This window comes from Vidua macroura, chromosome 3 (genome assembly GCF_024509145.1).
Source record: "Vidua macroura isolate BioBank_ID:100142 chromosome 3, ASM2450914v1, whole genome shotgun sequence".
Taxonomy (NCBI): Eukaryota; Metazoa; Chordata; class Aves; order Passeriformes; family Viduidae; genus Vidua; species Vidua macroura.
In genome coordinates, this window is record NC_071573.1 from 51,416,042 (window position 1) to 51,422,336 (window position 6,295).

At 41.5% G+C, this 6,295-nt stretch overlaps 1 long non-coding RNA gene across 2 annotated transcripts; it reads left to right on the forward strand.

Moving 5' to 3' along the window:
- Nucleotides 1-45: 45 nt before the first annotated feature.
- Nucleotides 46-6,046, forward strand: LOC128805156 (uncharacterized). Of its 2 annotated transcripts, none has more exons than XR_008436307.1 (4): nt 46-126; nt 981-1,166; nt 1,263-1,343; nt 5,903-6,046. It is a non-coding gene; the product is annotated as an uncharacterized LOC128805156 (long non-coding RNA). The 2 variants fall into 2 exon arrangements; XR_008436308.1 differs by lacking the exon at nt 5,903-6,046 and adding an exon at nt 1,918-2,120.
- The last annotated feature ends 249 nt before the right edge of the window (nt 6,047-6,295 follow it).

Genomic DNA, 6,295 nt, shown 5'->3' on the forward strand with positions numbered 1-6,295 from the left:
GCGCTCCCCCGCCTTCCCAGCCGGGGAGCCTCCCCCGTCCTTCTCCTCCCACACCTCTTCCCTGCCATCCATCACCGCCTGCCGCTGTCACTTCGCCACCGCGGCTGTCACGCGGCTGTGACTGAGGTAGAGAAAAATGAGCCGTTTAAGCGCGGCAGAGCCCAGGACGTTCAGGAACACGAGACAAATTAACGAAGTGCGAGAAATTAGAGTGCATAAATCTGAGGGCTGTAAATCATCGTGCGGCCGCTCATACTTAGAAGTACAGAAATCTGAGTGCCGTAGTTAAGCCTGTCTGACCTGGGCCTGCTTTCCTACAGGATGCTGACATCCAATTCAGAATCCATATCTTCATTCCGTCTGGTGGTTAACTCACCTCACTGTGCCTTAGTGTTTTCTTTCAGGAAAAAAACTACTTTACCCTATTCATCCCGACTTACATATGATGTTAGTGGGAAAAGTGGGAAATTATCTGAGCTAAAACTCAGTCTTCATGTGATTTTTGTGCCTCTTCTCCTAGGTTGTCTCATCCATAGTCCTAACCATAAGTTGATTTCCCTTCACAGTGGAGGTAGTAAATCAGCAGCACTGACTCCAGACACGTGAAGTGTTCCAGAGATATCAGAAGATTAATTAAAAATATAATTAAGTTTGTTAGCTTGCCATGAAGTTATTCTTCTTGTCTGTAATTAAAATCCTACAGCAACTCTGAGAACATAATTACATTATGCCCCAAAAATAACACAAAAGAAAACCTGATGTAGGTAAGAGGAAACAAGAAAATTGCATTTCTGATGCAATGTTGTAACTGAAAACTTCATTTTTGCACGAATAAAAATGACAACAAACCTGTTTCCTCTTCCCCCAATACATACAAATTAGGTAGCATTTGACTCTTTTAGTGATACCACCAAAATCAGATACTTATAACAGTCTACCCCAAATCACTGTGTTGTTAAAGTTACTGATTTGTTTTTCAGAACAACCTACAGATATGAAAGATGGACACATCCAAATTTGATCTAGATGCCCACATAAAGTATTGAGCTGGGTAAAATTTCTGAATACTATGATCAACTATCACCTCTTATAAAACAATGGCAGGAATAAAAAGGCAGCACAAATGAATAACCTACTCACTATTTTGCAGTTGTGGTGAATTGCAGGTTAGCTTATGTTTTGAATTAGAAACTCATGATTATGTCAATTTCTTTTCATTGTAACCAGAGATATTGTACTTATTTGTGTCATTATTTTGGCAGGTTTTTAGGCAGATCGCAAGATAACAAGATCGGCGTGAGGTCATCCATCTCCCACACTACTCTGGGAGAATGAGCTATTTGGTTAGTATTAAATTTGGCCTCTTTCTTTTCATTACATAAAGAAGTGGTATCAAATAGGACCCAGCCTATTAAAGCTTTCTTCACACTTCGCTTATACTTAAACCAAGCTTATTATTTATCATCTCTGGGGTCTGGAAAATCCCCAGATTTTTCAGATTCTAGGTTTTCTTTCACTTTTACTTTTGTTATTCTTAGAGTAGCAGTGCAGGTAACAGTGCAACACAATAGTAGTCCTCAGTGAACTACCCTGAGAAAACAATCTTATTTATGTTCAATCTCTTTTCGTAATAGCCACCTTCCTTCCTGCCTTAGAAATGGAAAGAACTGGTAGTCCTTAACAAAGCATGTGATTATGACCATGTGCCAGCATAGTGCTTCAGGCACTGGAGAAACAGAGATTTGAATGACAGCACTGATACTGTTTGGTGATAACACTTAAAATTAAAAATTGACACTTAAAATTATAGTGCTCATAATTCAAATAGGAGATTCTTCATTTGTTTTGGGGCAGTGAAATGTTCTCAGGTCTGATCTGTCTAACCCGTCTCACCTATATATCTTTCTATTATTCAAGACCATGAAAACAGTTTCTCTGCCACCACCATCATGAGAGTTAACTTTCCTGATGCCACAAGTTTTGCTGAGCAACAAAAGAGTAGCTTTATGCACACTTGAGAAAAACAAGTGGAACTGTGATGTTATGACACCTACCACTTGCTCAAAATGCATGAATGCAAAATACAAAGCAACGTTAACTGAAGGTGCAAGTGTTCCATATCTTGGTAGAAATGCAATTTGTATATATATTAATGTTTATTACATGGAGATTACCAAAATGAATAGTATCCCCTTTTTCGAACGCTGCACACCATCCTGTGACCTGTGACTTGCAGTTGCTGTGGCAGTGATTTTCAAAGTACTCTTTGGAAATTATTTGGAAATAATTTAATATTTGGAAATTATTTAATTTAATTTTATTTATAGTTGTCTTTTGAGAGAGTTTTAAGGAAAGAGAAAATACTATCTCATGTGGTGACTTCAGATAATATCCATTACTAAATCATTGTAATTTTGAAAACAAAAGCTACTTTGAGAGTTTCTAACCTTCACAAAGTCTTCAAGAAACCTGATCAACTGGGACCTTGGGTTTGGAGCTTGAATGTTGAAAGTTGTTGCACCTTGCAGGTGACATTTTTTCACTCCATGAACAGTCTTAACACTTTGGGGAAAACTTTCAGTTAAACTCATTAAGATATCTGTCTGATTCCAAATGTTCTATAAGTTGAGTCACTCCACTTCTGTTTAGACTCAGGTCAAAGAAGATCTTTTCCTTGAAGATTCATGCATGGCACCTCACCATCTCTGCTCTAGGTACTCAATTTCTAATGCAAAAGTTTCACAGAAGTTACCAAGCAGGGGAGGAAGCCCAGAAGCTAGAGAGGACTCTTGTCTTCTTATGGGGTTCAGCAGTTCTGTTGACATTTTGCAACAGGTGATAATAATATCACAGCTTCATTTTGTCATCCTTAAAGATATCTCCAAGTTAGTACTGCCTGGAACTCCCTGGTTAGTACTGTTAGGTACTTTCATTACTATAAACAAGTGCCGACCATCCTCTCGCATCCCTTACTGCCGTAATCACTAAAGCTGTACCACATTCCCAACATAAACATTTGTTTGTACCCACACATGGATGGCAGTGAGGGAAAGGCTTGCCCACAGTGGCATGACCCAGGTGACATTAAATATTTCTACTGAGCACCAAATACTGCCAAGCTCTTCCACCTCCATTCAGGATCAGAAATTAGAGAAATGTAATTGCTCCCAGGCTTCATTACTTTACACTTGCCACTGTGACAAGTAGCAGTGAGTGGTGACCCATGCCAGGTGGTCAGTTGTCCCTCTTATGAGGAACTGTACATTGGGTTATAGCAAGGAGAAAGGTGCAGAGGACCATCTTGGCTCAGGTGAAAACTAGGTTAGGCATTTGTCAAGAAAGTTGTCTGGATGAGCAGATTGAAGGAAACAGCATGGTCAAGGTCTCCCAAAATGGTTAACCTGCCAAGGGCCCTTTTCCCCGCCCATAGGAACTGCAATGCCTTGTGAAGGGATTCTTTCTCACAGGAATTAAAGGAACAAAGTGGAAATTGCTACTCAGATATGATGCCTATTAGTTTTTACCTTTTTTTCTTTTATATATTCTCTATTGAAAAAGGCATCAGATGGCTTACTCATCCTTCTCCTGGCACAATCCCTCATCTGTCATACCAAGGGGTTGTATTCCTGTATTTTCTGCCATATATTAAAACATGAAGATTGCAAGAACCTTCTCACTTCTTTTATGTCACTCCTTCAAAGCCAGACAGACCCACTGCTAGGAAGTACTTCCTTTCCTTTGATTACCTCCACTGTGTTGTAAAGCAAAATTGACCCTTACGTGAAATATATTTGTCAGGTGGCAGAAAAGACAATATTAAAAATACCACAGAAGCCCAACATTTTATGGGCTTCCCACTTAAACTGTGAAGATGTTGCTCTCAAGCCACTAGCTGTGCAGGGTTTTCATTTTGGCCCATTCTGTAAAGGAAAATGTGATAAAGCTGCTGCATGACACAATGTTGTGGTTTAGAAATGGTATTCTCGAATTCAGTTCTCCTGCTAAAACCACATTGCTACTCACTCCTCCTGCAATTGAATGCCCTAAAGGCAAAGATCATGGATTGGGATGGAACAATTTACTGGAAACAGCAATGAGATAAGAAAACAACAGCAACAATATTAATAACAAAGATATAAGACAAAGAAACAATTTACGTGGAAAGTCCACGACAATACCAGATCTTCCCTGGCACATTTACTCCTGACCAGAAGGAATCCTTTCTCCTCAGAAGCTATAGAGAGTCTCTTCCTTTGGCCCGTGTGATTAACATAAGGTGATATAGAATAATATCTGGGCTTTAGCCATGCCCCCTCCTGGCTACTGAGAAAATTAACCCTGTCCTGGCCAAAACCAGCATGCATCATATATTGTTTCTCAAGAATAGAGTTAGCCCATTGTGCTGGGTTCAGAAGTGGTTTAGCTTGAGACCTGAGGTTTCAAGCAGGACAGTTCTTGCTGACTGTTCCCAACCTAGCAAAGGACTCATCTGATGGTTAAAATCCTTGTCCATACCTATTTCCCAACATCTGTCTATCTCTCTGTATATCCCTCTATCCAGCTATCCACCCATCAATCCATCTGTCTACCCAGCTGTTTATTTCAGCTGTTGCCCTCAATGCTTTCTTCACCAATACAGTCAGGGAGAGGGCAGCTTAGTGATTAAGTAACAAATGTACTCTGAGAGCTAAAGGGGGACACACCATGTTTGCTCAGGGGCCTCTTAGCCTAAAGGCAGGAGTGAGGGTAAACTTCCCTCTGTGAGGGCTAGATACTATTTGAGAAATGACCATAAGGAGATTTTGTGGGAAACCAGAGCTAGTGCTGAAACAATTTCTTCCATACAAACTGTTCTGCTTTCTGTGGTTCCTAGGAGTCGATCAGACCTGTTGGAAGGCCCCTGTCTTGTTGGAGGGATTGTATTTGCCCCAGCAAATCTACTTCCATCTCATTCCCCCTGCCCCACAGGCTTGCCAGTTAAGGATCCCTGCCTAGGAATCCCCATGCTGCTTTTGCTTCCCAGAACCCTACTGCCAAGGGGTTTTCCACAAGGTCAAGCCGGTCAGAATTTTTGTTTTTGTAAAATTAATGTTTAATTATCTTTAATTAACTTTGGCTACAATATATACTGATGGAATTTCTGGTCACCTAAGAAATACTTTAAAGAAACAACTGAATCAATTTATCCCAGTCCCCTATTATGTCCTAAAAAAAAAAAAAAAGTACTTCAGTAGCAGCTCTAATCAAGGGTATAAAAGATCGAGGAAAAGGAAAGACAAACAATAAGCTTTATTTGGCTCTTTAAGATAGTGAACAAATAGCAAGATAGTGACTTCAGGCTTTAAATTACTTTAAATTGGCACTCCAAACAGCAGCCAGAGATGTTTTTTCCTTCTAATTTTACAAGCTAATTTTACAAGCTGCTTTCAAAAACATAGTTAAACTTCCCAACTCTTATCTTGCTATCATATGTCCAAAGCAAATGTTCTCACACTTCAGGATCAGCCCTATCACAGCTCTCTCACCATGCTTGAAACTGTGCAGATTCTACATGTGAAGTACTTGCTTGCTACAAACACCTCTTCCAGTTCTACAGAAGACCTCAGATAAAAGCTGCAAGCTGCAAGGAGAGGGATGGCCAGCGAGAGGCATGTGGAGTGAAAGTGATGTGCCCTTTGTGGCAGGTAGAGGATGGCAAGATGCAAGGACCGCAGGTGCACCCAGTGCCTGGCAGCAGGGGGGAGGGCAGTGGATGGACCCACAGACAGACAGATACCTACAGAAAAATACAACCCACCAAAACTGCGGAAGGTGTCTAATTAAGCTCCCCTTCCCTGAAAAGCTGTCGCTAGGTAAGCAAAACTGTTTAAAACATGCTCATCATTAAAGTGTCCCCCGACAGCAGGATGCAGCAGCAGACTCGGTGACAGAAGGGAGAAGAAGAGAGGCATATGGACCCCAGCCCTGTCCCCTGCTGACAAGCTGCCTCGCTGCAAGCCCCCTTTTCACTGTCGTCCGTGCGTGCAGCAGATTGCAATGGCCCAACTTTCCCATCTGTATCCCAGGCCTGTGCCCCCAACAATGTGGCAGCCATGCAGTTTTCATCAGGCAGGGAGCAGGGGAGGGGGGAGGCTGCGGGCAGGGAAGGGTGGGAGAAGGGGGAGATATTAACCACCAATAATCACAATGCTATCCATAATGCATTGTCTCCATGAGATTACATGGTATATTTCCAGTGGGGATTAGCCCATCCATCACGGCCCTTTATTGGCCCTTTTTTTGTTGTATAAAGCCC